This window comes from Mirounga angustirostris, unplaced genomic scaffold, assembly GCF_029215605.1.
Source record: "Mirounga angustirostris isolate CCGP_5_RB_7025 unplaced genomic scaffold, mMirAng1.0.hap1 SCAF_8, whole genome shotgun sequence".
NCBI classification, from domain to species: Eukaryota; Metazoa; Chordata; class Mammalia; order Carnivora; family Phocidae; genus Mirounga; species Mirounga angustirostris.
The window spans coordinates 98,000,370-98,024,273 of record NW_026991716.1 but is presented as its reverse complement, the minus strand read 5'-3'; the positions used below and the strand labels follow the sequence as shown (position 1 = coordinate 98,024,273).

The window sequence follows — 23,904 nt, the reverse complement described above, 5'->3', positions numbered from 1 at the left end:
CATCCTGCTTCTACCTCTAACTCCAAGCAAACATTGATTTGCATTTTCTCTCTACAAATTTTCTTTTTCTGGACATTTCATATAAATGAGTTATACAGTAATTATGCCTCTTGTGTCTTACTTCTTTTTTGGGATTCATCTATGCTATAGCATGTATCGGTTGTACTAGGCTTTGTTTGCTGAATAATATTCTATTTTATGGATATGTCACATTTAAAAAATCCACTTACCAGTTGATGAACATTTATTTTTTTTTAAAGATTTTATTTATTTATTTGAGAGAGAGAGGACATGAGCATGGGGAAGGGCAGAGGGAGAAGCGGACTGCCCACTGAGGAGGGAGCCTGAGGCAGGGCTCGATCTCAAGACCCACAGATCATGACCTGAGCTGAAGGCAGATGCTTAACCAACTGAGCCACCCACATGCCCCAAACATGTAAACTGTTTTCAGTTTTTGGCCATTATGAATAAGGCTGCTATGAACATTCATTTATACATCTTTGTGTGGACATATGCTTTCATTTGTCTTGAATAGGTTCCTGAGAACTGACTTGCTTTATTATATAGTAAGTTTATGTTTACATTTTTAAGAAACTTATCAAATGTTTTAGAAAGTATCTGTGCCATTTTACGTTCCCACCAACAATATATGAGGGTTCTCATTCCTTCCCAATATTGCCAGTATTTGGTATTGTTTGTCTTTTTGATTATAGTGATGCTAGTAGATGTAAAGTGGCATGTCATTATGGTTTTAATTTGCATTTTCATATTGGCAAATGATGTTTAACATTTTTTCATGTGCTTAATCAACTCTTTGCATATCCTCTTTGGTGACATGACTCAAAGCCTTTTGCCCATTTTTAAATTGGGATGTTTGTCTTCTTATTACTGAGTTGTAAGTGTTCTTTACATATTCCGGGTATAAGTCCTTAATCAAACACATAATTTGCAAATATTTTTTTTTGGTCTGTGCCTTGCTTTTTTATTTTCAAGAATGAAGTGCAAATATTTGTAACTTCGATGAGGTGAAATATTCTAAATTTTGGTGAAGTCCAGTTTGTCAGTTTATCAGCTTAAAATTATTCATGGACTCCCCATAAACTCTAAGAGCATAGTCCAAAATCCATAGCATGACATAAAAAGTCATACAAAGACATACAAAGTCAAATCTGACTTCTGTGCATCACCGTGCAGCTTTAGGCCTTGACCTGATTTTGTCTCTTATTCCATGTCCTAATCAAAACATTATCTCCTGCACTCTCTTTTTTTAAAAAAAGATTTATTTATTTATTTTAGAGAGAGAGAAAGAGAGAGCACAAGTGAGGAGAAGGGCAGAGGGAGAGGGAGAGAGAGAATCTCCAGCAGACTCCCCACTGAGCACAGAGCCGTATGCAGACTCAGTCTCCTGACCCTGAGATCATGACCTGAGCAGAAATCAAGAGTTGGATGCTTAACCAACTGAGCCACCCAGGTGCCTCTCTCCTGTACTCTCTTAACTGACCATGACATTTCTGGTCCCTGCGACTTTGTTCAGTTTGCTCCATCCATTCAGAACAACACCCAGCCTTCCTTTCCCTCTCTGGCTAAGTTCTCTGTGTCTTACTCCTTTGCAACTAAGATCCTCTGGAAAACCTTGCCTACCCTCCCTTTGGCCCAGGCTAAGTCAGATGCTCTTCCTAAATGCCTATTTAAGTCTTAGCACATCTTATATTATTCTGTAATTTTTTATTATACTGTCTATTCTCCTTATCCAAGAATAAAGTTCTTTAGGTAAAGGGCTGTATTTTAGTTTTTCTTTGTATTTCTAGTGGCTAGCATAACTACAGTTTTATTATAAGTACTTAATAAATATTGATTCAATATATGTTGTGTTTCAAAAGTAATTAAGAGCCTGACTTATAAGAAAACCAATCTACTTAGTGGATTAGAGATAATCAGAGATAGGCGTTTTTCAAACCTACATGTTCAGAGGAATAAGGATTCCAGATTCAGCATCAAACCATTCACTAAGTTTATATTCTGGAAAGACATTGAACTATGTGCTTTCTAAGCATTTTCTCTAATACTCAAAACATCCTCATGTAAGAGAGGTAACTTGATGTCCCTGTTTTATAGGAAAGGAAACTCAGACTAAATGCTTTGACTGAGGTCACCTAGCCATTTGTAATGGGAGAGAGTACAGGTCATTTATAAACCTAGCATGATAAGAAATCATGGCTTCGAGGAACGCATTTAACAAATGTTCAATGAACTCACACTATGTGCCCGACAACATTCAAGGAGCTATGAATTTAGAAGGAAAAGAAGAGACAACTTTTTCTGCAGTTATGGAGTTTATATTCTAGGTGGTCATGGATACAATGGATGCTACTCTAACCAACATTTTAAAAGAGAACAATTTTGAGCATTAAACTCCCTTGAGATAGTAAAGATAGGAAAAGGTTAAAAAAAAAAATTGAGCCTTACAGACATGAGAAAGCTTGTTTTATCCTTCATTTTTTTCCCCTAAGTGTTAGTTGAGAAACAGGAACAGATTTTCATATACACAGGGCTTTGCCAGCAATATAGACATTATAACCTGGCCCTGGCCCTGGGCCCTGGATTAGCCAACTGTTTGGCCATGATATTTGTCAGAGAGAGCAAGCAATGCCCCTGTGTGACGTGGCATGTTTAGGAAAGAGTCCAAAGGGAAGGGGAAATTGGAAAAGGCAGGATGAGGTAGGAAAATCAAAAAGGCAGTAGGGAAGGGAGGGCAACAAGGACACAATGGCTGCCAAGACTATTACTGGTAACTCCTCTCCCTGCATCCTAAGGGTGGGGCCTTGCCCATACTGATCATTATGGTAGGACTTAGAACCTAGCACAGTGCCTATCGCTTAGCTGGTGTTCACTAAGCATATTAGAAAGATGATTTATTGAAATGAGTCTATTATTTAAATCAAAAAACATTTGTTAATTGCTGTGATATCCTAACCATAGTGTGAGGTCTCGCTCCCTGCCCTCAAGGGATACACCCAGTATTTGGGGAGAGAAACATCAGATTATTGAAAGGAAAGTATGATAAATACTGTAACAGAGAGGTGAATAGATTGCTATGAAAATGCTAGAAAGAGATACTTGCTCAGGACGAGGGGAAGGCTTCATGGAGAGCATGGCATTTGAGCTAGGAAGGCTATTTAAGGCATGGTCTGGAGAGACTTTCCTGTTCAGGATGTGATGAGAATGTCACAGTGGCTAGAGACAAAACACATGGACAGAAGAGGCTGGGGACACGTGCAATTTGCAAGGCTAGGCTAAACATTTTTATTAGAGCCTGGAGTGTCTGGCAGGCAGCAGGGGCACACCCTCTGCTTGCCATCAGAGCTATCTTCTTAAAAATATGTTTTATGATGTTAATACCCTTCTCAAAGCCAAAAAGCCACTCAACCATCACAAAGTATTATGTAATATGGGTTTCTACATGCTGATGAGGTCTCTAGATAGGCATGAACATGAATGTCCCATTGTGGAAGCACACGTCCACATAGGTCATTGAACTTTCATGGCCTCCTGGTATCCCTGCCCTGGTAAAACCCTCACTTTCACTAAATTAGTGTACGTCTGTGTAACCAACGGAACACAGAGGGAATGATGGTATGCCACTTCTAAGGCGAGGTCATAAAATATATTGGGGCATCTCTCTTGTTCTCTCTTGGTTTATTTGCTCTGTGGAAAGCCAATTATTGTGTCTTAAGGACACTCAAGTAGCCTATGGATTGCCCCATGTGGCAAGGAACTGAGGCCTCCTGGGAACAGCTATATGAGTGAACCATCTTGGAGGCAGACTCTCCAGCCCTGCGCAAGCCTTCTGACGGCTGCAGCCCCAGCAGGAATCCTGACTCCAGCCTCCTGAGCCACCAGCTAAGCCACTCCCAAATACCAGACCTATCAAAATTTTTAGATAATAAATGTTTGTTGTTTAAAGCCACTACATTTTAGGATAATTTGTTAGGCGACAATTGATAATTCATACATCATTGATCATATAAAGTCAGGGTTAAAAGGAACTCCAGAGATTAAGTAGGGCAGGCATTGGTAACTGGGTTCAACATTTCTCATTGAAGCTTGAAGAGATTTGATCAGAGTTGGCACACATTTGAGACCTCTTTATGGTCCCCGATTCCAAGAGCTGTAGGGCTTGGTCCAAGCTTTCATGACTAATTAAATGTTAAGAACTTCATTTCCTGATTGCAAGTCCAGGTCTCTTGCCACTATATTATGGTATAATTCATAAAAATGACTCAATTTAACCTTTTTTTGTTTATAGGAGATAACTACCCCCTTGCAGCAGATCAGTCACTCAGTTTGTTCAGCATTTCCTCATCTGGGAAGAAGATACTGTATAGTGTTTAAGAGAGTTGAATACAGTTTGAATGTTCATTATGGTGGGCTGGATAGCAGCCCCCAGAGATATCCAGGTCCTAATCCCTGGAATCTACGCATGCTACCCCTGTATGGTAAAAGAGATTTTGCAGATGTAATTAAATTGAGGGTCTTGAGATGGAGAGATTATCCTGGAATATCTGGGTAGAATATACTCTAAATGTAATCACAAATGTTCTCGTAAGAGGGAAGCAGAAAGCAATTTGATAAAGAAAGGGAGACGGTAGTGTGATGCAGGGTGAGGAGAAAAAAGATGATGTGATGCAGGGCCATGAGCCAAGGAATGAGAACAGCATCCATCCTGGAAAAGACCAAGAAACAGATTCTCCCCTAGAGCCTCCAGAAGGGGCCAGCCCAGTTGACCCTTTGCTTTTAGCCCACTGAGACTGATTTCAGATTTCTGACCTCCAGAACTGTAAAAGAATCAATTTGTGTACTAATACACAGAATATTTGTTCCAACATATTCTAGTCCTGTTAGTTTGTGTAAGACAACCTTTCCAAAACTCTCTTTTGTCCTCTGTAAAATGGGAACAATAAAATGTCTATCTCACAGAGTTGCTGTTAGGTTGAATAGAATCATTCATGTAAAATGCTCTGGATAGGACTTGGCACATGGAATGTTCTTTATAAAGTTGGCTGCTGATTTGGTCTAGACAGGAAGATTGCAACATTTTTTGCCTTCTTTTGAAAATTCAAATAGAGTACTAAGTATCTCTTGGAATATATAAAGGGTTGAATATTTATTAACTGTTCTATCGTTCTATCGTTACCATCCTATCAGGCACCCTGACCCTATTTGCTTCATCCTCTCTGATTGTCTTTTCTCAAGATTTGCCTGCAGGATGCAGAAAAGGCCAATGGATGGGATGATTGGAAAATAACTCATGGATGAGAAAACTAAAGAGGATTCTGAAAGGATCTCTTTGCCTATTATCTGCTTTCAGAGAAAGTCACACAAAACTGTTGAAAAGTTATCCTATTCGTAAAGATCTCTAGAGAGGGAGTGCCTACAAACGTTTCTAGTAATTTCCCTTGGTGCATACGAAGACTGCTCTTGATGTTCAAAGAAGACTTCACTGATGGCTATGATTCTTCTGTATAAAAAAAATAGAATGGTTTTATTTTTGAAAGCTGCTTGATACCCAATGCTGCCTGAAAGAGTCTATCACGAAAGTGGCCATGTGTTAGTTAACTTCTCTAGTTCAGCTTCGGACCACTGAAGGTAAGAAGCAGCAAAATCATGCAAACCTTTTCTTTTCCTTATCCTGGATTCAATTTCAAAATTTCACTAATTAGAAAGAAAAATATAATAAATATATTTACTTATATTATTCCTACAACTCTATTTTCTGTAGATGCTGGTATTTGCTCTTTTCTACAGCTTTGGCATTTGTATTCTGTTGTTTATATGTACTGATTATCTTTGCATAGATGAAGTGCTCTGTGGTTTCTGTCATGAGACCTCATGGACAAGAGCAGTTCCTGTACCATTCTGTCCTGTCGTGCTTGGTGGAACTTCTTGGGCCCCGTGATAGTTTTATGATGATAGAAATGACACTATAGGATGAAGCCAAAGGAACATTTTTAAAATAGGCTCTGATGCTATTGGGTCTTCAGTGGGTATCTCTCCCTTTACAGAGTAAAGAACTGAGGGATAACTGCTGTATCATCATGACAAACAACTGTGGCCAAATAGCCGAGACCAGTGATTTTCTAAAGCCCTGCAAAATCCTGGGCCCGTTAGTTAGAGAGGGCTGTGGAAACAAATGAATCTGGTTCACTGACTTGGCCTGTAATACCACACTGAGGTTTACCGGAAGGACAAAAGACCAAGTTCCCTTCTATCTCTGAACATGTCTCAACCCCAGACATCGTCCATTTCCATCACTGAATCCCACGCTTGCCCACCACCATGGTCAGCAGTTCCTTAGAGGAGGGTACATTTTTTCCTAATTTAGCCTGGATGGGCTGATAATTGTTGAGCTAACAAGGTGTGGCTCCTCGTACAGGAACAAAGTCAGTCTGAAGTCAGCTGACTAGAATGTCTTTCCCTCCAATGCAGACCCAACTACATAAATCGGAAATGGAGGCAGACATCTCTTAGTTGAAGTGGCCTTATTTAGCCAACAGAGATTGACAGTTGAGGGAGAGCTCACCTCCACCGTAGTTTACTGCCTCACAAGTGCCATCTGATGGTAGCAGTTGAACAGAACGTTAGTAGGTCTTTGGTGACAGCTTTGAGAGCCCCTGAATAGAAGCCAGGCACGCAAGCTGGTGCAGTCACTCTGGAAAACAGTGTGGAGGTTCCTCAAAAAGCTGAAAATAGAGCTACCCTACGACCCAGCAATTGCACTACTGGGTATTTACCCCAAAGATACAAATGTAGGGATCTGAAGGGGTACGTGCACCCCGATGTTTATAGCAGCAATGTCCACAATAGCCAAACTGTGGAAAGAGCCAAGATGTCCATCGACAGATGAATGGATAAAGAAGATGTGGTGTATATGTACAATGGAATATTATGCAGCCATCAAAAGGAATGAGATCTTGCCATTTGCAATGACGTGGATGGAACTGGAGGGTATTATGCTGAGTGAAATAAGTCAAACAGAGAAAGACATGTATCATATGACCTCACTGATATGAGGAATTCTTAATCTCAGGAAACAAACTGAGGGTTGCTGGAGTGGGGGGGGTGGAAGGGATGGGGTGACTGGTGATAGACACTGGGGAGGGTATGTGCTCTGGTAAGCGCTGTGAATTGTGCAAGACGGTTGAATCTCAGATCTGTACCTCTGAAACAAATAATGCAATATATGTTAAGAAAAAAAAAAAAAGAAGATAGCAGGAGGGGAAGAATGAAGGGGGGGAAATCGGAGGGGGAGACGAACCATGAGAGACGATGGACTCTGAGAAACAAACTGAGGGTTCTATAGGGGAGGGGGGTGGGGGGATGGGTTAGCCTGGTGACGGGTATTAAAGAGGGCACGTATTGAATGGAGCACTGGGTGTTATACGCAAACAATGAATCATGGAACACTACATCAAAAACTAATGATGTAATGTATGGTGATTAACATAACATAATAAAATAAAAAAAATAAAATTAAAAAAAAAGTTAAAAAAAAAAGAAGCCAAGCACAAATTACTTTTTCTAATTTCAGTGCTCTGGTTGTCCAAGGTAGGTAAGAATAAACAAAAGCACATCTAGAAGGTGATGCTTGACCTCTCTCGAGATAAGAAGCTCACACCAGCTTTTTGCTTTTGTGGGGAATCAAAATTTAACATTATCATCTAAAGTCCTCCCAGCTTTATAGAACTCAGTTCACAGGTTCTAGGAAAGAAGATGAAACTTTCATTTATCTTTACGCTACATGTGGAGAGATACTGTGCATAACTGCTTCAACCAAAAGCTCGTAGATTTTGATGCATTTTATCTGTTTATAGGAGATCAACTCCCACCGTAAACACTGAATTCTGTTTATAACAGAAGGGCAGTATCTGCGGGTAGCCTAAGCAGAGTGCTCCAGCCTCGTTTTTTCCCGTTTTTGCAGAGACGCTGGAGGAATGTGCCTTTGCACCCGCTCACTAGCATCCCTAAATCATGATTAATTTAAAGCCCTTTCTCTCCTTGGTTACGCCTGATACAGGCAACTGCTTTGCTGTCACATTGACTTTTCTGTCTTTGCAGATTCAAAGCCAGCGTTGAGTCCTCCTAGCAGGGTGAGTTCTCTGACAAGGAAGTTTTGCAACCGAATTTACAGCTGGAGTCAAACTTGTCAGGGAGGCCCAGAGGGAAACTGTCGCAATCCACTGGTTAAGTATGCATTTAATAGTGTTTATCCAAGCAAGTTTGTGATTTCTTCACTCTCTCCAACAAATACGTTATTTGTAATACCTATCTTCTCTAATCTAGGTGTTTGAAAAATGTCTCTAACGTGTGTGGGCTAGAATACATTTTGTTTTTCTGTGGGTATATTCATGTAACAAGGGCAGTCTTTGAGGAACTATCAAAAACTGCTTGTCATCTTTCCAAATCAACTCTCTCTGCAGTGACCATGACTTAATCCTGAAGGAAAACAAGGTAATCTTTTCAAATAAACATTCTCAAGGATGTTTAGAGGGAACCTCAATTGCTAGTATGCAGAACCCTCCCTGTGACTGAAAATAGTTATATTGAAGGAGTCCAATTACAGTAAGTTGGAGTGTTTGTAAGCATTTGGTATTTCCAGATGATTAATAATAATAAGCTAAATTGCAAGCAAAGTGTGTGTGTGTGTTCATGTGTTCGAGGAGTCGAGTTCGAAGAGTCTCTTAGGATCTTGTTCCTCAATGCTGTTGGTGGAAAATGAGGCACAGAGTGGTTAACCACTTTCAGTGGTAAGGGAGTTGGTGAAGAACATTGGCAATTTGGAACCTAGGCCCATTAACTTCCACGGGGCTAACCTGCTTCTGGTAAGAGTAACTAAGAGAAGAAGAAACATTTGATCATGAAGTAAAAAGGGAGCCCTGAAACCAAAGAAATTGGTTGTATGCAACTTATTAGTGTACAGTTCCTAGCCTCAAGGAACTTGGCATGCAATAAAAGGAGAAAATGTAGAGTATGGATTGAATACACAAAACTTACTTGGATGATAGAATTAATTAAATCAATACAGACCATGGACACTGGAGTTTATCGTATTACTGATGTTATTTTGTATTACAATTCTTTTTTCCCCAGTCTCTTCTATTCTGGTCTCTGGGCTCTTGCAGGACAGACCTCTTTTCTTATTTGGGTCTGAAGTCCCTGGACTTAAGGCTGATCCCAGCACAGATGAGGACAGGAGGGGGTGAATGAATAAATTTGGTCTTGACTTCGGTATTTTTTTCTTCTATTGTTTGTGGGCCTGATGTTCTCTAATTTATTATTTGTTGTTTAAGATGCCATACATTCAGGGGCACCCAGGTGGCTCAGTTGGTTAGGCGGCCGACTCTTGATTTCATCTTCAGGTCATGATCTCAGGGTCCTGGGATCGAGCCCCGTGTTGGGCTCTGTGCTCAGTGGGGAGTCTGCTTGAGATTCTCTTTCTCCCTCTCCCTCTGCCCCCCCCATTTGTGCACGTTCTCTCTCTCTCTCAAATAAATGAATCAATCTTAAAAAAAAAGATGCCATACATTCAAAGCATCTTTTTAGGTATGTCACCATTTATATGGGACATTAATATATTATTACCTTGTTAAAAAACTTATAGCAGTGCCAGGCAACAGAAATACAATGTGAGCCACATGCGTAATTTTAAATTTTCTGATAGCCACATTAAAAAAGTAAAAAAAAAAAAAAAATTTATTTAACTCAACATATCTAGAGCATTGCCATTTCAACAAGTAAATTAATATTATTAATGAACAAAATTACTAATAAGATACCTTGCATTCTTTCTCTCATACTAAGTTTTTAAAATCCAGTGTGCATTTTATACTTAATGGGCATCTAAGTTCAGACCTACTTTCCACTACAATGTAGACTACCACATTTCAAGTGATCAATGGGTACATGTAGGTGCTGTATTGTTCAGCATGGCTCTAGAGTTCATATGTAGGCATAGGGAAAGTTTCCCCTGCTTAACACTCAACCCCGCTATTATGCACACTCTCAATGCCCGTAGTTCAGAAATAATCCCATCCTTAGTGCTCCATGAAAAGGATGGAGACCAACCATCTGGATTTGCCCAAGGATTTTCTGGGACACAGTACTTAGTCTCAAGCAAAACAGAATGGCTGGTCATCCCACATGTAAACCATACCTGTCCAATCAACACCTCTTATCCTCTTGGCCACATTGATTGGATCAGTCTTAGAACACATAAACCTGTTGCCAGTCATGGGATTGTGTGGGAACCACTGGGAAAAAGAACCTCATTTTCTGCTGTAGTTATCTCGAACTTTAGCTCACCTTCTTTACATCATGAGGAGAGAGCCTTGTTGACAGTAATTCCCACTCCGGAGAAAACCAGAGGTAGAGAAAAACTGAGTCTTGATGACTTTTTCTTTTTTTTAGTTCCTGGATCCAGCCTTGCATGAAGCTTTTCTGCCCTTGAACTTTTCAGTAAGCCAATAAATTCTTTACATCAGCCTTTGTTTACTTTCTTGTTTGTTTAAACCATTCAGGTTAGATTTCCATCACTTGAAACTAGAACAGTCTTAGTTAATAAAATAGGTTAAAAAAAATAAAGGAATGCAAGAAATCTACTTGGAATTCTCCAGGTTCATAAGAAATGTAATCAGAGACTGTCTATTTTTCTTTTACATAGCCTTCTTGAGCTACTATGGGATGTGTATGTGCATGCACATGCATATGAATATGTATGACTGTGCGTGTGTGTGTGTGTGCATGAGTGAGTGTGTATGTGTTCTCTCTTAGGCAGCCTAAGAACATGGGGTCTGTTTGTGACAAAGGGGTTGAAGGCAGTGAAATAGCTACATGCTGGCAATAACCTATGAATTAGTGGGGATATTTTAAAGTAGGAGGCAATGGAGACCTGCTGTTCGTTTTTGTTTTTGTTTTCTTCCTCTTCTGTCTCTTTCTCTCTTGCTCTCAGACCTTTGCACTTTGCTCATGTTGTGGGTGCTTTGCTCCATTGTAATGACTTTCATGATGGATCAAAGTCTCATTCTAGGTATTGGAAGAATCTAAACCTCATGAGATTTTCAGTGTGTGGGCTAGGGTCCCTTGGGAGATTGTAGAGTTGTGAAATCGGGCATCTGAAAATCCATCCATCCATTTATCTCTTCTTAATCAATGAATGCTAAAAGTGAAACCGTTAGCATGTGGAAAGATTATAACACTTTTTGACAGCTCCAGGAGAAGAGTGAGTAGGTATTCAATAGATGTCATTGAGCTACTAATATGTAACTTGACAAGGTTAGATGCCCTATGTGAAGCATTTAACATATGTTATAGCATAATATTTAGACTTCATTATTATCCTTGTTGTTTTAAAATAGGAATATATATATTCTTTATTCATTATTCATTTAACAAATTTATTTTTTAAACTATTATGTTCTTGATGAATTTAACATCTAGTGGAGAAAATAGGCTTACAAACACACGACTACAAAACCATGTGTGAGTATGTAAAGAACTGAGAAACACCACTGCAGAGGGGAGGAAGAACAGCACCTGAGGGCAGAGGTAGGGATGGGTGGGGAAGGGGCTTCGAGACAATCAGAGACGCTCCCCGCAGCATGGTGCCTGATGCCTGACACAATGAAGTGTATCTTGCAAATTTCTTTACCTATTTCAGGTGAGAGTTCCATTATTTTACAATGACAAATTTACTTTGTTTTTCTGCCTCATAGGGACATAAGTGACAGAACCTTGAATTGTGAAGAAGAGTTGGGTTCTATTTTTTTTTTTATGTGATACTGGATAATTTTATTATTATTATTATGTTCAATTAGCCAGCATATAGTACATCATTAGTTTTTGATATAGTGTTCAACGATTCATTAGTTGCGTTTAACACCCCGTGCTCATCACCACATGTGCCCTCTTAACTGGATTTCCTGGATTTGCTACTGATAATGCCTGTGGGCAAAATCAAGATCTTAAGTGTTTGGGGCTGGAGTTTCCTCACCTGTGAAGTAAGGCAGATCCACCAATTCATCCAGAATAGTATCCTTTTCCAAGTTCAGACATTACAAAGCCTTCCAATAGTGTCCTCTGTTTCTACCTTTACCATCCTTCTGTTAAGAGTAATTACCTGGAAACCACAGCCCAGAAGCAAGGCATTGCAACTAGGCATCAAAGGAACTCATTTTACAAGGGAAAAATTTCATCTCATTTTATTTTTACCAAAGTCAAAAGATCATCCCATCACAGCTACAGGATTTCTTCACTTAAATATAGCCTAGGACAGACTAGTGAAGATTTGGCAAATCAGGTTAATGATGGCAGAAAGAGTCTCACCAAATACCTCAATCTAGCATTCCTGGATTCACAAATGAAGAACAATGAGTTTCATCCAATATTTAATAAATATCCCGAAATTTTCCTATCTAGAAACAAAACAAAACAAAACAAAACAAAATAAAAACATTTTTGTATGGACATAATTTGGAAGCATATCAAATTCTTAATTTTAGAATTTAGATTTTTCAAGAAATCAGCCTTCTCGTTGTGTTTAGTTTTCTTGTGCCTGGGAATGCATTTGTGCTGTAGTTATGAAGCCAAGTAGAGAGAGAAAGGGAGAGAGAGACAGAGGTGGGAGGAGGCTGTCTGTTACGTTGTGTTCCCCAGAGTTTAGTGTAGGTCTGCAGCTTAAAGATCAAAATCTTTTTTAAGATTATATGAGAAAATGAGAGTCTAGACAGGGAATAACTATTTATTGACCATATTGGTGCACTTAGCCTCTGACATTGGATTGTTTAGTTTCAAAACACTTTTTAATATTTATTTCATTTTTTTGATGCTGATGAAAATATCTCATGTTTTATGAACATATGTGGCAGTTAATACACATTGTATCTTAATAAACAAAGTAATATACATTCACCTTAAAATCCACGGAAGACTCTATCTGGCTTTTACGAAATGAATGTTTTTCCTTACTGCAGGTTGAAATTGATATTTTACTTCCCTGTAGCTCAGCATGTGATAGTTGTGACGACATGGTAACTCAACAGAAGGGTCATCTACTGGCTCTTACGATTCTCTTCCACATTTAACAGTGTCTTAAAAGGACACCGCTGCAGAATTAAACCCCAAATACTCAATATGTGCATCTGGAGAGTTGTCCTATTCATGATATCAGAGTCACAGACCTTGTGACACTCATCCAAAGCCACCGTATCCAACATCTGAGTTTTTCTAATTATTGGATGACACTCGTATTTTCCACCTAACCTCTGCTACTTTAAGTGTGGCCAGCACGCCTTCCTACTGCATTGTGATTGGCATTGAAGAGCCAATGGACGGTATCATCCAACATTAAAAAGAACTGTCACCAACAACTTCCTGTTTAGTGTGACTGTAACCCCTGAGCATTTATTAAGAACTCAAAGTCTTCGCCGTATCAGAAGCAGGTGTGTCTCTAAGTCTGACTTTCTCTCCATCTCTTGCCTCCCCTTGGTGTCCTTTCTCGCCTCCCCACCCCCACAGCTTTGGCTTCACTTGCTCAGGCTGTGACTGTTGCTTCAGGTGGGGCCATTTTTATCTAGCTGCAAGGCCAAGCAAACCAATCTTGCAAAACAGTTCTGCTACATATCTTAGCCTCTTCCTGCTTGGAGTTTTTACATTAATAACCTGCAAAGCCTTTAAAGCTGAGCTTTTGCACAAAGCTGCACCCAGAATGTGCTGCTAAGTTGCCACTCCATGTCAGCTCCCTGTCACCTAACCCACACGGCAGTAAATAACCTGCAGTTAGAATTTTAGGTCGCTTTCTTCCTTCAGCTGGTATGTAAAAAAATGTGGCTTGGAGGTCTGGTAGTATGAACCGTGGGGTAACTGGCTACGGAGATCCTGCTGCAAATCCTTTAGGACATTTGTCTCTTCTACCTTTTGTCTGTTCTCTCTTGAATACTTTCTGCCCTCCGGCACGTCATTTCTGCATAACTGGAGAAGTGATGGTATTTGAACCAATGAATGGCCATGCTGTTTAGTTCACTCATCTGGAGGCTGGTACAGAGGGAAAAGTCAAGCTTGTCCTGAGCTCTGCTCTGTCAGTCTCTGTCCCTCTACCCACAGTCCAACAATTCACCCTGACCCATGTCTTAAGCAATGTGGCAAGAGAGAGCAGGAAACCCTCCTTTGTTTGTCTGTCATTCATTCATTTGGGGTAAACTGCAGAACTCCTAGCTGCAAAGCACGGAGCTTCACTGTGAGGGTCATGAAGGACCAGAACATCTGGTTCCTGCTCTGAGAGGGTCGCCTCTGCTCATGCCCTTCCAGCATGCCCCCAGCCCCCCACCCCCCAACTTACAATCTAATAGGCAAGCTGTAGAATGGCCTTTCTCCTTTGGAAATCTCTACAGAATTATAAAAACTGGAGGAATTAGAATTTAGCACCTTTTCTAGATTTGCTTTCTTTTGTTCCCCTAAGCACCCCTCACATGGCAACCAAACCATACTGTTTAGTGTCCCCTGAACCTGGCCTGCCCTTGCCATCCTGAACAACTCATCGAAAGGCTGCCATCTACACCCAGCTCCCCGCTCTGTCCCCTATCATTGGGAAACACACCCTTCTTTTTCAAAGGCATATTTCAAATACGTCTTCCTTTCAACTGGGTAAAATTTTCTTTTGCCTGTGGACTCAGAGGAAATGACAGAGAAAACAATAAACTTTAGAGTCTAAAGGATCTCCTTCTGCTCTTGGGCTCTACTGCTCACTAACTATGTCCCATTGGAAAAGCTACGGGGACTCTCTGGCCTCAGTTTCCTCATCTTCAAAAGGGAGATGATGATACTGCAAGAGAGTGATGGCTTTTTGATGGGGGTCATTCACATAAATGGTCTAGCACTCAATATCTGGCACTTAGTGGGTACAAACCAAATATTGGTCAGTATCCCTTCTTGGAAACCTCCTCTATTAAATTTGTTTAAATAGCTGTTTGCAGGATTATATGCTGCGTTAGATTCCAAGTCACTTAAGAATAGGCACTATGGCTTATTCATGTGGGCTTCCTTGCAGCATCGCACCATGCTTCGTACCTATCAGATGCTCAGGCACATTGGATGCACCAATGCACTACTGTAAAAACATAAATGATCATAGGTGTGTGAAGAGCCAGGCTCAGGGGGTGAAAAGCAGGACTGGGTACAAAGCCCAGTTTCTTGAAAGCCTTTGCTGAGCTCAGCAAGGTTCTTAAGGGTAGGGTAGTGAGAGGAAGAAAGTGGCGGTCTCTGTGTGCAGGCTCATATTATTTAGGGCCCCAGGGTGACCTCTCCCTGGGATCATGAACAAGATGAATCAGGAGAAGAAAGAACAGAGATGGGGCCAGCTGTTCTCAGATCCTGAGGCATTCCAAACATGAGGGAGAGACTCAGTTTTTCCTGATTAATCTTTGGTGATTTATTTTTTGGACATCATTTAAAAGGAGCATTTTAAAGTAAATTAATTGAACTCCCATGACCTTTTACCCTACTTGTATCATCAAAAGAAACTACTAGATCTTGAAATTAAAAAAAAAAAAAACTTGATTTATTTTTTTGTGACTTACAAACTACTGAGGAATGTCAGGTTTTTGTTTTTTTTTTTAACTATAAATAAAAACTCCAGCCTTTCCAGCAGCAAGTTGAAATATCCCAAGTTTGAAACATCCCAATTTTAGCAAATGAGTGTTGAGTGAGGGGTGTCATATACATGGATGAATGATTAATGTATAATCTATGACACACAAAAATGAGAAAGTATTAGCCGTCTTTAAAACAGTCATTTCCCCTTTCACCGTACTGACCTGATAATATTCTTGAGTTCACCTCTCTCCAACAATACTTGAGTAAATTCTCATTAGTACAAGCCAGTGCTTTTCAAAGTGCAGGTAGCAGTCTGTTAGGGAGTTACAAAATCAATTTAGTGGGGTTTTTTTTTTTTTTTTTTTGATTAGTGGAATAGAGTAATATAGAGAATAAAATAGAAGACAAACTATCTGAATGTGTCACGCAGTAAGGATGAATTTTATTTTATAAACCTTCCATTTGCATTTTATATATGCATTGTGAAATGTATTAATGCATGTAGTGAGTTGGGGTGCACAATGTAGTTTTCACTGTGGACATATCTCAGAAATGTTAGAAGCTGCCGAATCTGTCTGCCTTCATGGTGCTTTGTTTACAGATTGTTCGGTGATAGTGTGAAAGCTCTGGCCAATGAGATGTCAAGGAAGGTCTGGTGGGAAAGGTAGGGTTTGGGGAAAGATTCTTCACTCAAATTATGGTGCCCTGTGGAGCTACTGTCCTTTATTTCATTGGATATTGTTATATCTATATGTGCTTTCTAGAACTGGGGTACCATATTGCAACCACAAAGGGAGCTCATATGAGATCATGATGGATGTAGCAAAGTGGAAGGAAGATGGAGGGAATCTGGGTCTTAGATTTACTATTAAGCTGGGATATTAAATGCTTCTGGAAATATTCTGCCTCTGGGCTTGTTACATGAGATAATAAATCCCCTAACTGTTTAAAGACTTGAGTTAGTATTTTGTGACTCATAGCTGAATGAACCCTAAAGGATAAAGAAAGCTTATGTTAGGAAGTGCAAGTAAATCAAACACTGATGTTTAGGTGTGGTGGAAGGAAAGCTTGGAAAGGTCGTGGGGGTCAGATCATGAAGGATGTTGAGTTTTAGGACCAAACATTGATATGGATACAGTACAGGCTTGTAGCTATGAGTATAGACTCGGGAATAGACTGTCTGGACTCAAATCTGTGTCTTACTTATTAGCTGGGTTGCCTTGGGAAAGTAATTGTTTTGAGCCGTGGGTTGGAATATTAATTGGGTGCCATTGTCCAGGGTGGATTGAAGGCTGGGAGAAATTGGAGGTGGTGGAACTGGGGAGAAGGCTGTGGTGACAAGCCAGCAGTGAGCAATGAGATTTGTGCTCTGGAGGTGGAAAGAAAACCCATAGGAAGGAGGCACTAAAGCAGGTGGACTTGATAGGCTAGGTATGTGAGACGGGGTTGGGGGAGGGACTCCAGTCTGGTGCTGATTTCAGTGCTGGAATCCTCAGGGAAGGGATGTGTGTGTGTGGTGGGGTGGAAGTCAGGAGTGGGCAGGGGCTAACTTCTCATGATCCCCTTTACAGCATGGCACTGTATGTACTTTTAATTTCCTCATCCCAAGCCTCATTTTATGGATGGTGTGCTGAAGTTCTGAGAAGTTAAGATCTTCTCCTGAATGACAGAGTAAATGGCAGAGCTCAGGTTTAATCCCAGGCCATTTTTACTTCCAATCTCTTGAGAGTTACCCAGGATCAGGACAAGAAATAGGGAAATCATTAGGAGTGAACAAGTTTTAGTGAGAAGACAGAGTTTAAACTATAGATCCATAACACAGATAAGTAAAGGAGGAGAGTGAATAGGGCTTGAAGACAGATCTTTCTAACATGTTTTTTTTTTTATTTGAAAAAAAAAATCAGGTGAGAAAACAAAGACAGCTATTAGTGGAGACAGAGAAGCTTGAGGAATAGTTGCGAGGAGAATGAAGATGGCACAGATGCAGTGAGTTCCAAGGGAGAGTGCGCAGCAAGAGATGGGGCCTCTGGTGTCACTGCTCGAGAGATGAAGGGACTTAGGGGTTGAAAAAAGGGTACCAGATACAATAATAAGTGGTTTCCCCGTGACTTTGAAGCAAGAAATCCCAATAAGCTTGGCAAACATATGTGCTAGGTTATAGGATATGGGAGTGAGTGGAGAGAGATTGTGGACCCTTAATGAAAAGTCAGAATGGAAAGTAAAGATTTGACATGAAAGGGAAGACCTTTTCTTGTTTAGAGAAAAAAAAGGAAACAATCTGAAAGTACTTTAGAAAAGGGGAATACTTGATGGAACAGAAATCTAGAGAAAGTCAGAGGGAGGGAGGGAAGGAGGAAGAGAGACAGAGGAAGAGGAGGAAGAAGAGGAGGAGGACAAAGAAGAAGGAGGAGGAAAAGAAGAAGAAGAGGAAGAAGAATTTGTCCCCAGAAAATAGGGAGAAATTTATCTGTGTATCAACTGCTTTGTAATTTAAAATAGGTGAGTATGAATAAATGAACTCTGGAGTAGTATCTAGGGGTAAGGAGAAATTACAGGCTGTGACTTTATCCTGTGCCTGCAAGAGAAAGTGAGGAGAAAATAGACGCTTCGAAGGGGATGTGGAATTTGCAACCAATGACTTAAGAAAATGCCACAAGGGTATATATAATGAATGCAACACAGAAGTGATGTTGGCATCCACTCTCTGCAGCAAGTTCTGATGTTGTCAGTGGAAAGAGCTCAGAATTCTAGTCATGACTCTGCTGTAATTAGTTGGAAAATCTTATTTTTTAAAAATACGTAAATACTTAAACATTCATTCATTCATTCTGTTAAGGGACTTAGTATCTCTTATTTATATAATAGAACACATTACCCACAGCTCCTTACTGTTTTGCTATGGAAATTCACCAAGAAGACACAGATGATGAAGATGAAGATGATGATGATGGCGACAAATAACAGCAAGAGAAATAGTAATAGTGACTGAAAATTATTTGGCTCTTCCTATGGTGGGCCACATAGTGTTCTAGCTTTCTATGTACATTAACTAATTTAACCCTCCCACCAGTTCTGTGAGATTCTTAAAATTGTCCCCCTCCGCCTCCGGTTGACAGAAGAAACTCAGATACAGTGAATTTTGTTGCCTAAATTTAACAACTAAAAAGTGACAGAGCCAGGATTCAGCCTCAGTGGCCTGGCTCCAGATAAAGAACTTTGGAAATATAAAGTCTTATATTTTGCCAAGAATCATTACAAAAGAAATTATTATATTCTTAAAACACAGGCTGAACAATTTTCAACAAAGGACATTTTTAAAAATCAATTTATTTTGATTACTTAAGGTATCTGGTTTTCTAATCCCATTAGCTCTTGATAACGTTGCATTTCCATGATTTTGTTTGTTTTCCCCATCTTTCTGTGGTTTCCCAAGGACGACAAGCCTCTGAGGGTGTTTTGTGGTTTCTCTACCTCTGAGCAGCTGCGGCGTTGCTGGGGTTGCTGGGGGAAGGATGCGTCTCTTCTGATGGATCACTCCTCAGCCGTGGGTATGGCAGTGGCCGCCTCAAGCTCCCCGGCCCGCGCTGAGCTACTTGGTGTATCAAAGGGGCAAAGGGGTCAGAATTGAAAGGAATATAGCTATTTAAAAGCTAGAGAAAATTCTTTACCGTATCATAAAAGTGTGGAATCAAATTTTATTTTGTTTTTTAAAGATTTTATTTATTTATTTGCCAGAGAGAGAGAGGGAGAGAGAGAGAGAGCACAAGCAGGGGGAGCGGCAGAGGGAGAGGGAGAAGCAGGCTCCCCGCTGAGCAGGGAGCCCGATGCGGGGCTCGATCCCAGGACCCTGGGATCATGACCTGAGCCAAAGGCAGACGCTTAATGACTGAGTCACCCAGGCGTTCCTGGAATCAAATTTTAGATGGATTTCCTCAGAGTGTCACTTTAATGACTTCTGCCTCAAGTAGTCATTGAGCACGATTCCCAGCAAACTGTGTTGGGTGGGTGATATTTTACACCAAGAGCTGTATCGCACCAACATGGTCTCCAGACTGTTAATCAAGCCTCATAAGGCCTCTCCAAAGAGCCCACCGTACCTGGTAGGATATCATTTCTTTCAATACTGCAATGGCTGTAGGAGCTTATTTGTAGTATCTTCAAACTCAATTAGCTGCAGTTTGGAATTGCTATAGTTACTTGAGAATTTGATAAAAGAGAGGTTAAAGAAGTTAAGCCGGGGTGACATCCTCTGTTAGCATCACAAAGAAAGCCCCAGAAACACAGCTTCATCCGTGTATTGCACGTGACTCCCTCAGGGACCGGGCTGGGCGCTCTGTGGCAGAGACAGCAGACAGAGTTGGAACTGGCCAGGGGAGAGTCAACAAATGAGGGGCTCTGGATTTGTGGGTTTTGAAACACCTGTGAGGTGCTGTCAGAAGATTTGCTTTTCAGTTTCCATACATCCTATCATTCACGAATGGCCGCCTCCCGGATGGATGCTCTACAGGGGGAGCAAGAGCCTGTCGAGATGCAGAAAAAGCACATTTTCTCTTTCGAATCTGGCTCCTCTGTTTTTAAGGGAAGCTTCAGTAACAAAAAAGAGGTTATTGATTTAGAGTAGCAGGAACTAGAGGGTAAACAGTAAAAAGTGTGTAGAATCTGGGCAGCAAGGCCAGTGAGGGTGACATCGGCCCACACAGCCGTCTCGGAGATGGGTTAGGCACCTCATGCGGCGTCTTCAGTGATACGATAATTCAGGCCCAATTGGAAGCAAGTCGACTCTGACCTCAGAGGGTCTCTGTGGTCTGGTAACAGGGCCTGACTCTTCAGGTGGCCACGCTGCCTCCTGCCTAGGGTTTAGCTTGCTTCTATAACACATTGGTTTAAAATCTATTTCCACGCTTTTTGTCTAGAGTTTACTCCCATTTTTGTCAAAAACAATCAAACAAAAAGAAATATTACATCGGATTTGAAAATGAAAAAATAATTCTCTAATGTGAGACAGGCTGTAAACATACAAAGGACTTGATCCTAGCTCTGGCAGATCTTACTCAAAATTGGTGGGAATGCTGTGTGCTTTCTCTTTTTGATATTTCAGGGGTTCTGCTGACTTTTCTTAGATGTTAGATTTCCTTAGATGTTAGCTAATTTTAGATATGGAGTATACTTAGGAATACCATGTATTTTCATGCTCTGAAATTCAGGCTAAGCTTAGTGTGTAATGTATTCTGTATAATGTATTTACACTCTATTTCTGCCCCTACCCCCAGACTCCTGCAATGGCTGTGGGCCCAAAGAGTTGAAGTTGTGACTAAAAGCTCTAACTTTCACCTTGTTTTCATACAGAATATGCCAGATCCTACTTACAGGCTGGTTAGACTTTAAGTTGTTCCAACCGTAAAATGAATCTTCTAAAATTTTCTAGTCTTATTTTTTGTTAGCAAAAAATCTGAAGTAAACACATATTTGTACAACAGCCTCTCCTTTTTTCCCCCTATATTTAAGTACTTTTGCTTTTCAGCATGATTACTATTATATTTTAAGTTCCCTTTGAAGGCAGAGGCTTATCCTGTTATCAATGTCTCCTTGATTTTAAAAAAAATATTAATCAGATTGTGGCACTTCTTTGCTTAAAACAATTTGTTGGTTTCTCATTACACTGGGTAAAACAACTAATTCTCTCCATGGGTCTAAGGACCTCCATGATATAGACTTTGCCTCTTTGGAGGCTACAGTCCTGGTCCCTTGGTCTCCATTCAGACAGACTTCTTTCCAGTTCTGCAAGCTCTTTCCCACCTCAGGCTCTTCACACATGCTGGTCCCTCAATCTGGAATGCTCTTTTACAGGGATGACTTCTTCTTATTCGAATGCCGCATCTTCAGCTATGTCTTCTCCAACTAGCTTATTTAACTAGATCATTTCCTGACTTCCACAAGCCCCATCCTCATTTCTGTATTCAGCAGCAATTTTGTTTCTTTAGAATGCTTATCACAGTTCATGTAGTTTCTTGTTTATTACCTGTATTCTCCACTTAGTCATGAGCTCTATGAGGTCAGGAACCACATGCTTATGATATTCCTGGAGCTAAAGAGATTCCATGCACACAGTAGGGATTCAACAACTAGTCGTTGAATGAATACATGTGCCTGGGGGGGGGTACATGGTGATAAATGTGCCACATATTTATTATCTTCAATGTAGCAGGATAGAAAGACAACATTAAAAAGCTAACTTGAGTCCAGATTATAGAAGCCTTCGATACTATTATGTAGTAGGTCACCATCAGTAAAGCGTTTTTGAGCGGGGGACTAATGTCACCTGGCCTGTATTTTAGAAAGATTGATCTGGCAAAAATATTGCGTGCTTGGTTGTAGTAGAAAAATAGCCTTGGGGAGACCATCAGTAGGGAGAAGATTAACACCAAGGGAGGAGCTTTAGATCCGGAGCAGAGTTGCCTGAAAATTGATAAACTAAAGCAGGTAGACAAGAGAAAACTCCTCCTTTTGATGGTTGCTTCATTCAAAATACATGTTTTGGGAAAGTTGTTAGGGAAAATGGAATAAAAAATTACTTCCTGCCCCACTCTCCATCCTGAGGGTTATTTTCAAAGACACAGCTTGATGTAATTCGGCATCATTCAGCATATACTGGGTCTTCCGGTCATGTCTGGGGTAAGAAAGTTAAGCAGTTGTTTTGTTGTTGCCGTTGTCTTTGAGATCTTCTATATTTTCCAATACAGAGCCATATTAGTTGAGATACATTTGATTTTGGAATGCTTTTTTTCATGGAGTTTTGTGGGAAAAGAGGGCCAAGCTGAGTTCCTTTGGGAATAGCAGTCTCAGTAGATGGAATATAGGATTTTGAGTCTGGGTCTCCTAGGCTTGGGCCCTCGCTCTATCCTGCATTAGCTGACTAAAATTGGAAAAGTCATTTAACCACTCAGAGCCCCATTTTCTGATCTACAAAATGGGAATGAATCATACCCTAACTCACAGTAAGGACTTTAAAACTCTAAGCTGCTCCAGTGACTGGGCTACACAAACACTGTGTGTCTCCACCCAGTTACACATCAACATTTTAACTTCTATTTATCCAGAAATTAGTGAAAGGGAATTTACGGATAAGAAGGATAAGGAGGAAGAAAAAGAGAAAGAGAACAGTGTGTCCAGATAATGGAAGAGCGGTGGTACAGGGTTCATAGGCTGCACACCTTCCTTTACAAATAAAATCGTCAGGAAATTATCGGCACCGGACACTAAATTATCAAATATTGTCATTTGCAAAACTTTTTTTTTTCCTTTAGTGCGTTTGTGAGGGCATGGTGAGTAGGAAAGGAGGCAGAGGATTCTCCTGTCATGCTGTTACTGCTATTGACAAACACTATTATCACTGCAAGGCAGTGGTTTCTGACCTCTGTTGGGTCAGGGACTCTTCGGAGTCTCTGATGAGAGGGACAGACGCTAGAAAAATTCCCATGTACATCTTTGTCTCCAGTTGTGCTTATAAATCACCTGCAACCTGTCTAGAGAGGTGGCCATTCTTGGACCCCAGGTTAAAAGACCTGGCCTTAAGACTGCAATTGAATTTTCTGTTTATATTTCAGTCTGTTTTCTGTTTTGTTTTGCTTTGTTTGGTTTTAATTTAATTTTCAGTGGGATTGTTCCTTAGGTTCATAAGCAGTCATGAATGCCTGGCATCACATTAGGAACACACTCAATCTTTAACTCTTTTAGTCCTTTCAGTAATCCTACTGGGTAATGGGGTTTATTCTTTTTTATGTAACATTGGCTAGATGACCAAGGCAAATGTTTTGGATTGCTCATGGGTGAACCTGGGGAGCCTGAGTATGTATTCTATCAGAAGACCATTAGCTAACTTAGCCTTCACCACAGAGCAAAATATATCCCTTGGGCAAGGCTGCCCTTTTCTATCAGGGGTACACCAGACCACCAACCCTGGAAAGGTCCACGCAGCATAAAGGAAGAAATATTACTCCTAGAGTACTCTCACATCTGGGGTATCTTGCAATATGTCAGACCACCATTAAACCCAAGGAGTTTGTGTGTGTGTGTGTGTGTGTGTATGTATTTTAAGAAATACAAAGAGTTCTGCTATTCAAATATTCAAGTTGGAAGAACAAAATGCCTAAGTTTTATTGAGATCAGAACAAATTTCTTAAAGATTTGCTATTCTAGGTCATTAGAATTTCTATACTCCACCTAGAAAGAGATGTAAATATCTATATTTATTCTGGTATCTCT

At 40.4% G+C, this 23,904-nt stretch overlaps 1 long non-coding RNA gene across 1 annotated transcript in view; it reads left to right on the top strand.

The window, feature by feature from the left end:
- Positions 1 to 5,201: 5,201 nt before the first annotated feature.
- Positions 5,202 to 23,904, top strand: part of LOC135365497 (uncharacterized) — a 37,390-nt gene continuing 18,687 nt past the window's right edge. The window contains exons 1-2 of the long non-coding RNA XR_010413435.1: positions 5,202 to 5,646; positions 8,116 to 8,147. This is a non-coding gene — a long non-coding RNA (uncharacterized LOC135365497). The remainder of the gene's footprint in view (positions 5,647 to 8,115; positions 8,148 to 23,904) is intronic.